The sequence below is a fragment of the Pyxicephalus adspersus genome, chromosome 9 (genome assembly GCF_032062135.1).
Source record: "Pyxicephalus adspersus chromosome 9, UCB_Pads_2.0, whole genome shotgun sequence".
Taxonomy (NCBI): Eukaryota; Metazoa; Chordata; class Amphibia; order Anura; family Pyxicephalidae; genus Pyxicephalus; species Pyxicephalus adspersus.
The window spans coordinates 20,238,923-20,250,066 of record NC_092866.1 but is presented as its reverse complement, the minus strand read 5'-3'; the positions used below and the strand labels follow the sequence as shown (position 1 = coordinate 20,250,066).

At 37.6% G+C, this 11,144-nt stretch overlaps 1 protein-coding gene across 1 annotated transcript in view; it reads right to left on the bottom strand.

Moving 5' to 3' along the window:
* The window catches only part of LOC140338498 (uncharacterized), a 153,772-nt gene that overhangs the window by 125,306 nt on the left and 17,322 nt on the right, over positions 1-11,144 (bottom strand). The gene's annotated exons all lie outside the window — the stretch shown is intronic.

Below are 11,144 nucleotides of genomic sequence, written 5' to 3'. Positions count from 1 at the left end.
CATATTTGTTATTTATATTTTATTTTGTTCAGTTAAAATAATTTTCATTTGTATGGTTATGTAAAGTTTTATTTATATATAGTAAATAATATTTAGATGTTATATTTAATATTTATTCCTAATATGTTAATTTATGTTACAATTTTGGTTAATAAAAGGCTTACGGGCCATTTAAGCAACAATTTGTGTGTTTATTTGTGAGTAAGTAAGGGGTAGTGAGGTTTGTATGTAAATTGGGAGGCAGGTGACCAAGATATGTCTTGCCACAGTCATGAACATTTTATTTTCACCTTTTAATTTGTCCAATTACTTTTGAGACCCTGAAGTTAAGTGATTGTGTTAAAAAAGGCTTTAGTTCCTCACATTTTTATGCACTCTTTTTGTTCAATCTTTTTGTTCCACTGAATTAAAGCAGAAAGTCTGCAGTTCAACTGCATCTGAGTTTTTTCATTTAAAATTATTTGTAGTAATGTACAGAACCAAATATAGAAAAAAGTTGTCTGTCTAAATATTTATGGACCTAACTGTATATCTTCTCAAGCCTTGAAGAGTTTTAATAAATCAGGCCCATTATAGCAGCAGTCTCTTATATGCATTGTATGTACATGGTGGCGTGTATCATTCTACTCCAACCTGCTTTGTATGTATGTATGTTTTAATAAGCATTAGTGACTTCCTACATGCTCTGTATGTATGTTGTAGTATGCAGCAGTCTCTTCCTACATGCATTGTATGAACATTGTGCCGTGCAACATTCTCCTTCCACATGCTGTATATGAATATTATATTGGGCATCATATGCATGTTGTAGTACTTTGTTGTAAAAAAACAATACATTGTAAAGGTGCGTACACACTTCCAATTTTTATCGTTCAAAATGAACGACGAACGATCGATTGGGCAAAAATCGTTCGTAAAAAAAGTAACCAACGGGTTTTATAGTGGGCCTGCCAGAAACTTTACCAATCTGCATTAAAACAAATTACTGAAATGTCACAATACAAAGACTGAAAGTAAAAAAAAAAAAAAAAAAGAATGCCCTGGAAAGGCAAGAAATGCAGAACACCGCTTATGGCTGCAAAATTTGAGCATGTCTACACTGGGAAGAAACTTGTGTATGAGAGTATTGTGTGTATAGTGAGACGTAAGTGGAACTAAATTTTTTGATTGGAAAGTTCATTGTTGCAGGGATAGGGAAAGGTAAAATGTCAACTTTGGTTGCCAGGATGCCTGGCACTCCAAATTTCCTTTGATATGGGATAGCAAAAAAAAATTTGCTTTCCCATGCGACCATGTATCTAATATTGAATATACAACCAAAAAACTGAAACTAGAAGAAAGAAACTTATACTTGTTTCCCTTTATAATATACACAGTAAGATTCATAGGTCTCTCCTAGCAAGAAGTGCAAGGAGCTCTTGTGTGACCCACTGAAATATATACAGTTCTCCAAGGATTTTATTTCTAGATTATGAAGATACTGTTCAGAAATTAAAATTTTATTATGTGGAAAAAAGCAACAGACCTATTATGGATTGCAGAGACTAACTATGTATGGTACAGCTCATAGCCTTGAAAATAGCTGTACTGAGTTACTATGGTAATTTTAGTGATTTCTTTTATAGTAAATATATGGGCTTCCCACAGAAGCTGATTGCAGTCTCTACAACGGGCAATAGTTTAGGTTTCTTTGCTTATCTAAAACATGTATGACTGGACTCACCACTCCCACCGGTACCTATTACCCTAATTTAACTCTCTGCATACCTATTTACGACTTCAGAGAAATATCTACCAAAGCACAACATGTTCTCTAATACACATGGGAAATTTCTGCGTAGTTGTCATGCTGTAGGTACAGACCCGGATTCATCACATGAGGAGTGTCTTGTAAACTATTGCTCATACATTATTGATAGAATACATTGGAGAGTAGCAAATGTAACTGCGCTTCGGCTGAGAATGTACCATCACTGGTTTTTCATGGCAAATACAATTTCATTATTAGAGGACTGAATTCGGAAAGGAACAAGAATACAGTACCCAAGAATGAAGATGTATGTGGCTTAAATAGCAACTGTTAATATATTTTATATAGGCCACATTTCAGATGTAAAACATGAAGTAGCTATTGTATAATGGATGAGTTGATTTTTAAAGGTTAAGGGATAAAAATGGAAACTTAAGGTGATGACCTTTCAATAGGATAAGGTGATTCCTTTTAAATAAAAGATCACAAACAAACATTTCATCCGCTTTTTTGGTCTCATATTTTTCATAATGAACAAAATAGAGGTGGAAAGCTACAATCCATTCAACGATTTCAAATTGTTTTTATACTTGCTTGCAGACGAATACAAGTGGCTTTCTGAGATCATTATTTAATAGGCAGCAGCTGTGCTGCCATTTATTTAATATACACTCAGATACCATCTGACATAAAGCTTGCAGGGTTAGTAAAGTGGAAGAACTGAGGGGCAAGAATGGCCAGGAGAAAAAAAATATAGATGGGTTGATGGTGGGGTGTTCCCTACATTAGTAGAATCTCTTTAGCTAGCAGTTCTGTGTTTTTACCTAAACCTTTATTGAAACCTGACATTTCTAAATTTTCTGATGTAAGCATAACTGCCTTTACTGTAGGCACTCAGATCCCAGCACGATTAACGAATATATTTGACCTAAACTGGAGACAACATACGTTCACATGGTTTAGAAGGTGTAATATCCTTAAAATAAATGTGATACCTTAGCGATTATACCTCCTACAAGCCCTACCGCTTCAGATCCCTGTATGGATACTTAAAGCTTTCAAATCAGAATTCACCAAATAAGCTTGAAGATTTTATGTTTACCTAAAATGTGTGATGTAATGGCTTTCCCAGATCCTGTTTTATACCATAAAGCAACACACCTAGGGAGATTATTAGATTGGTGCACTAACAAACATTCCAAGGTGCATTTAGAAAATGAAGCTTCACTGGTCCCAATAGAAACTCTAGCCTGGGCTCCCACAGTAGTTCAAAATAGGATGACCATGACCAAGCACCCGTTGATAGGTCCCACCTCAAAGGTAATCTCAAAATACTTTCAGACACAAGGGGTCTCTGCTTTTACATCTCCATGATGATTTCCTTATTACACTTATATTCGATTTTACGAATGTGGCGGGCCAAAGGGTTCTTTAGAGTCAGACACTTTTTGAGGGGAGTTGCATGGGGTTTATACATGGATCTGCAAGCTGATCATGATCTGCCAGCTTTAAATGTGTGGAGCAGCATTCAACTGACAATATTTCTCAGATCTCTCCCTCTTCCATCTCAGTTTATCTGCGATCTTTTGCCTGATGCCTGATGTAAGACGGCCCATGGCTCCCTACTATATATATTTTGGGATTGTCTAAAACTTGCAGCCTTTTGGGAAGCTGACCCAAAACATACCTATGACCTTATGTCAATAGATATAAGGAGTGGAGCGGAATTGGGATTGTTGCACGTTTCCAACATGACAAGGAAACAATATAAATCCTCTTTACTACGTCACCGTTTGAACGCGGCTTAGGGCCTGCATTCCTTCATGTTGGAAAAGTGAGACACCACCATCGGTTGGACAATGGTTGGGGAGAGTTACAGATATATATCATATGGAAGATCTGATCTCCACAGATTTGGGAACGTCAGAAAAATTTACTCGCACTTGGTTTTACTGGATGCAGTTCAGTACCACTCCCCATTTTGTCATGTATTGTAAATGTTTCTGTTTTTCTGTACTTGTGCCACCTCCACTTTTTTCTCTTTACCCCTCCCCCTTTCCCCCATTCTTTACTTGTTACTGTATAGATGGAAAAAATGGCCCTGAGATGTTCCAGGTGCTCCACTATTCAAAGTACTGTTTATATATGCCTGTGACATTGTTGTTTAATTTTGTTTAGTACAGTGTACATTTTGTTATTTGTAAAAGCGATGTATTTTTGTACCCAGAATTACCTCAATAGATTTAAATATAAAAAAAATAGGAACTGAAATCCAATTGAAGTTGCGGGTCAAGAACCATGAGCCCGAGAGGAAAGGACTACAGGACATGCTTCAGCCATGAAATGAGGTGGGTTCTGTCTGACTTACTACAGCTTCTGATGCACACTGTGAGACTCTCATAGTGGGCATTGAAATGAGTGTAAGCAAATTTCGGGGCTCAACCTAAGGAACAGAATATATTACATTGCTTGTATATATCCTGCTTCCTGAGTTCAAAGGAAGAAACCATGTTTCTACAAAAAATATTCCAGAATCTAAAATGATTTTTATTTTATTACCTCTGAATGACAGCCCCCCCAAGCTGTAGTTTCACATCCACCATTCTATGGTTAGATCCTAATATCAATGATGTAAAAGGGAAAGATTTATGGCTGTTGTGTTTAACAGACTGGCAGTAAGTAATAAACACCATACATTACCCTGCTTGAGCCTGCCACACACAATTTGCAGGCAGCCTGCAATCAGTGTTTTTACTGGCTCAGCCATTTCAAATGCCAAGCCACCAAATTTTATTGTTTTCATTGTGAAGGCAAAAAGCAGAGTAAAATATGGTCCCTTCACATTGGATTTTACAGTGGTAATATTTGTACACAAAGAAAACAACTTTACTGAGAGGCTGCATACACCTACGATAGCTGCAATATATTTTACCCATACATTATCATAATTGTAAGAGGTACGCCTGTCACTTTGTAGAAAAAATATGGTACAAAGAAGGAGAACTAAAAGCAGGCACTGGCCTACTTATTTTCCATTTTAAAGAGTCTGAGAGTATTTTAAAGGTGTTTTTCAAATAGAACTGTAAGTGATACAAAAAATAATATTAATAAACATGTAAAGTGAAAAGCCAATTTCTGGTGCATGTGTTTGGCTATAGATTAATTGAATAGGTTATGTAAATACGTCAGATGATTCTCTCCCAATATAAGCAATCAGGCTCGTCTCTGGCGAGAATTTTACATGTGTACAGAGGTTGCCCAGCATTGTTCATGGACCCCACTGTACTCTCCTCACTTCACTTCTATTGTGGTTGTTCATCAATCAGGATCCATGAACGATGTTTAGCAACCTCTGTACTAATTGTTACAGCCCCCCCTCCCATAGAACAGAACGGCATTGTGTGTACATCTGTCACTTTGTTGCTAGAAATGATCATGAAACATCGTTTCCAGCGACAATAGCTGACAGTGTGTATATAGCAAATAAAAGAAATAAAAAAAATTATTATTATTATAATTAATATTAATAAACAGGATTTATATAGCACCAACATATTACACAGTGCTGTACAATAAATAGGTGTTTCAAATGACAGATACAGACAGTGACACAGGAGGAGCAGATATGGATAGGGATATGGAATGGTGGGAAGCCACTACAAGATGACATTTAAAAAAGGAAAGTTTGAATAAGCTTTGTTAGCAATGAGCTTTTTATTATAACGGTTTACTTTGTTGTTTTGGTTCTGTAACAAAGTTTAACAAATTTAGTGAATATTTGCTTCCTGCAAGAATCTGAGCAACTAGACCTAAAGCAGAACTAAAGCATTTTTTTAAAAAATCCACCCAGGCTGTCACAATTATTGCAGAAGGGAAAGATGATGTCCCTATCCGCCTGATGGCAAATTTTATAAAACACTCACCTGTTCCTGTTATGTGGTGGGCACCATCATATTCTTTTTTCTGTTTTTGATCTTCGACTATCTTGATTAGCCAGGATGGTGGGCAGTCTACAGTTTGGGCTGTTTGCCGTTGTTAGCTGTCAAGTATGCAGTGCAATTCTATATGTTACCTTAGCCTTTCTGTGCAGGATTACCTATAAAAAAGTTATTTCATATGTTTTTATTTTTACTATTTAAACTGCATTAAAGGATGTGAGAGAACCCTTGAGTTCCGAAAGTTTTGCCATATCCAGTGCCTGAACTCATGTTAAAATACAAACTGCCTGCCAGTTCATGAGGAAAAAAAACATCAAGTACAGAGCCCTGTGGATTTTTACATCAATTAAGTGTATGAAAGACACTTATTATCACATGTTATCAAGATTAAGACAGACAAGTTACAAAGTAGCCAAAACTTCAGGAGACCTCTAAATCTCTTGGTAAGAGTTATTCTTAAAAAGTGAAAATTAGGCTAAATTTATAACTAAACCCAACTGGTAAAAGCTGATAAAATTAAGAAAGGAAATAAAACTTCTGTAAACGTTCTGTATCAGAACAAACTGAGTTCTACTGTCTACATGCTCGTTGGCACCATTTGAATAGCTGGCTAACATATTGAGGAAGGGGGACACAGGTGTATTACCCCTCTAAGACATTCATTTGCAAGTGCCATTGGATGTGTATTTTAAAACTACAGCTTTTTGAATATGTAGAAAGCTAGTTGCTGAGTTTAAATTTAAAATATACATAGTACCATTTCATCTTTAAAAAACAAAATTGTTGTTAATACTACTGAATATCGCAACACAATGTGTAAAAAGCACCATCCATTCCCTTTTTGATAGAGTTTAAAAATATTTAAAATTGATAAAATACTCTAAATACAGGGCTGATGCATAAAGTTTTGAAATACGACAAGTTGTTTATTTGGGTTAAGTGTGATATGTGCCTGTGCTGAAGATATGGGGATGATTTATTAAAGCTCTTCAAGGCTGGAGAGAATACACTTTCATCCGCGAAGCTGGGTGATTCAGCAAACCTGGAATGGATTTCTTCAAAGTCATTTGTTAGCAAACATTTTGAATCCTGGACCAGATCCAGTCCAGGTTTGCTGAATCACCTAGGTTCACTGATAAAAGTGTATTCTCTCCAGCCATAGCGAGCTTTCATACATCAGGCTCTATGTGTGAAGATATGCTTACTGCTCCAGTCTGAATCTCTCTTCATTTTCTTTATTTCCTGCTTCTCTACTTTTAAATATGTTGGAACAGTTACTTGCAGATTTTACCCACTTTAGATCACTCAAGATGAAACCACTGAATGATCTTTCATACAAAAGATTGTGATACAGTTTAATATGATCACACTACATAAATGTGTTTACTTGTTCTCTAGGGAGAAGAAGTGGTTGGAAGATATTCCTGGCATTGGCCCTCTCAGATTAAGGCAATAGTTATAAGTAGGGAAAGCCAAGGCAATGAAATCTCTGTTTGAGAAAGTCTGGGAAGTGGAATGTCTGAAGTAAATTTTGACTTCGATCCTGATCATTTAAGGCAGGGGTCGGAAAACTCCGGCCTTTAGGCCAGATACAGCCTAGCCAATAGTCCATTCCAGCCTAACGTCCCCCTGGTCGATCCAGCCTAATCCCAGCCAGCAGGGGTCGGCAACCCCTGGCTCCAGAGCCACATTCGGGGGTAAGGGGACTTTCCCTCTCCTCTGTATGCATTGCAGAGGAGAGGGATTTCCCTTCAGGGGCGTTCCTGGAGGGGGGTGGAGCCATCAGGGCAGGACTCGAGAGAGAGTCTGGCTTAGTGTGCTTCTTGACCTGCTAAAATGACCTAGTAGCCAAAAAAGTTTGCTGACCCCTGATTTAGGGGTTATTTAAATTTAAGTTATAATTTACAATTAAGGTTAAGATAAATGTATAGCCAATACTTTCAGTTTTAATTAAAATATGAAATTGTTTACAATCCTATCCGTTCCTTTTAACTGTCTGTTTCCATTTCACTTCTCTTTACTTTCGGTCTCAGAGATTCAAAAGGAAATTAGAAGAACATTTCTACAAAGTGTGGGGAATTCTGTTGGACAGCTGTCACCATAACAGGTGTCTCAAATAAACAAATATTCATTACTTTATGTTTAGGTGACCAATAAAAAACTTTGGGGTTTCTCTATCTTTATTGTCAGTGACAATGGTTATCAGAACAAAGAATGAAGGTGAATCTCCCCAGTAGGGACAGAAAAAATGAAGAGGTTTCCACATTTAAATTTCCACACGCTGCATCCAAGTCTTCAACAAAAAGTTTAGACCACAAGAACACATGTATGTGAAAACCTCCCTGAGAGGAGTTTTCCTCTGCTCAATAAACTGAATGGTTAATCCAACTGGGAAATGCAACAAAGTGATTTCCTGGCACGCGAAAGTGGCAAAGGAAATGCAACCTCATGGCCAGTGTGAACATAGCTTTATACTTATAGCTTTCTGTGCCTAACATACAAAACATAATACCATAATAATACATGCATGCTTTTTACCATACAGTATAAAAAGAATGTTTAGCCAAAATGGGCTAGTAATGGTCATGTAAAAATCTGATTGAGATCCGTGAATATTTGTTAACTAGCTAAAGCTCCATTTTCTGGATATGTGTAAAGTAATGCCAGCTATCTCTCTGATTGATTCCCAGTTAATTGATATGAAATGAGTACTCCCTGGGGTAAATGTCATGCGATCTTGCTGTTGGGACTGCTGCTGTTTTGGACCATTGTATGCATCCAATAAAGTCCAAAATACGTACTAACTTAGGTAATACCTAAGTGTTTTGTGTCTTTTTTGACACCTGTTGTCCCACAAATACTTACAAGCCATCACACTTGGGGTCTGGTAAACTGCAAAATACTACATTTTTATTTTGGGGTTTAAATAAGCTTTAAAGTACTACTATATCATAAGAATAAAAATAGGAATTTCACATTAGTCTGGGCACACATTTTATCCAGACTCTATATTAAGCATTTGTATTTTGTCATAGATCAGCAGCACAGCTGATCTGGTACTTGTTGTTCACCAGATATATGTCAGATCAGCAGCAGTTGGTTCCCTTATCTTGCTTCTAGCTGCTCTCTTCAGGCTCTGGAGTTAGAGGCGTTGCCAAACCTTTTCAGCTGATTTATCTGCACCTGCTCATCCACTCCCCGCCCAGCCTGCCTGTTAGTCTCACTATATAAACTGTGACAACTAGTGTTTAGCCTGACACCCCTTGCCTTTGCAATAGGTGTGTTTACCTGAGGCTCTAGCTTGTATCTATTGCCAGACGCTGATATCCTGGTTCTGACTCTTGATCGCTGCCTGCCCTTACCTGGTCCTGTTCTGGTTTTCGAGTTTGGTTCTATGCTACACTATTAGAAAAAGAAATGTTAAAAAAAGTATCTTGTTTCCAACGCTTTATTTCCTGTTTTTTCCCACATTAATAAAAGGACTTCTGCAATCCACAAAATACATCACATTTTTTAGTTACAATCCTAGGAAGCCTATGCTATCAAACAGGCAAAGTAACAGCCAGGAGTCAGAATCTGTCTAATACATTGCACATTCACTCTGTACTGAGAATAATGGAGCCATTAGGCAGTAACATAAAATGTATATATTATAAATAATGGATATGCATGCATACTTAAAGCCTTAAAACTAAGCAGACATTTTGTAATAGTTGCTCATTAAAATCTAAGCATTTTGGAAAGTTGTCCTTTAAATTATATCTAAACTCTAGAACAAAAATGTTAATGTGTCAGCTTTTTTCAGGAAAAACATTTTCAGCAGGAACAGAGAAATATGGTTGATCTTGCCAGAATGTGGTGCCCTTTTAAAATTTTGTGCAGTGAATTGATTCTTTAAACAACTTTTTATTTATTTCAAATAATCTTCTGTAAACTAATAATTCCTACACCCTCATTTTATGAGAACAATATGTACGTGAAATATGGCACCTTCTGTACAGTAAATAAGTCTAGAGATTGTAGGAAGAGAATTGTGTCATTCACAAGTTTTCCAGGTGAAAAGACATCTAAAGTTTGTTAAGTTGCGATATATTACATCTCAGCTTCAATGAGCATGTTGTCTGCATGATTTGCATCTGCTGCAAAAATACTGGACTCCCATGAGCTCATGTGGGAATTACATCATTGTTCCCTGGCCAATCAAGATGGCTAGGATCCCAAACCAGGTGAAGATGTTGGCATTGCCAAGGGACCAAGGAGAAGTAGATTCAATTCTGCAGTAGCCCCTATCCTCTGGCTTGCCTATCCTAAATCAGGCATACTACTTTTTTATAGTACATAGTACTTTACATGCAGCACATTTTGTCAGGAATGTACTTCAACATGATCATTAAATGTACAGTATATTTGATACAACTAGCATAAATTATGTGAACCTGTGTTCACATTATTACTTTTCTGTAATCTCTTTTTATTCTTTACAAATTGGAAAGGGAGCGGGCGCTGCTTTGAGCCAGTACTGCCTGAAAATGCTTACAAGAAATACTAGCAAAAGTGTGCCCCTTTGTTAAGGGGCAAATAATAAAGGGTATCTCAATGGTATAGTGGAAAGAACAGCAGTGTGCTGAGGCATTGGTGCAGTGGCAAGTGGGGGCATGTTGGAGGTGCTGAAAAAAAAGGGAAAAGGGTGGTGGAGGCACACATGTAAAAATGGAAGTCTGTGTATAGGTGTGAGTTGGGAGGATGGGTGGGGGGTTAAAAGACTGTGGTAAATAGGTCTTAGTTATGGGAAGTGATGGCACAGTGGTGGCGAGGAAATGGTTGCAGGCAGGGTGGTGAATGGTGCTTCTGAAAAAAGCTTTCAGCTGTAACTACAGATGAAGTACAGATGGCTAGCAACAGTGGTTGGGGGTTTATGCAGCCATTATAGTGTCTGTGTAATATCAGAATCTGGGGAATGGGGAGAGCTTGAAATTAGAGAAACAGGTTCCACTGCAGGAACCACTCTGAATGTGCTTCCCCTGGACATTGAAGATGCTGTGTCAATGTATGTGGATGCTGGGCATAATATCATAATTACCCTGCCACCACAGCCCATGTGCCAGGTATTGGCACCTTTCTGGCTTATACCAGAAACTCTACATTAACCCTCACTCTTGCCTTTATTGGACCTTGCATTTAATACCAATGCTGTTGATTTGTAAGGGTTGTCTCACTGCAGAAAATCAAGAAGAACATAAAGTCTTCTGTCACTAATAACTTATTTATGGTGCCTACAGGTCATGTGTTCTACTGCAGAGAGCTGCCAATAGGTTATTAGTGGCAAGAGACTTCAAGTGCTAGGACCCCACTGCGGTGAGTGTAAGTATACAACGGTGGGGGAGGACGCTGGCTTAGATCAGCACAGTTAGAGGAGGGAAAGAGCGAAGAAATGCTGCGCAAAATGCTGGTTGAAA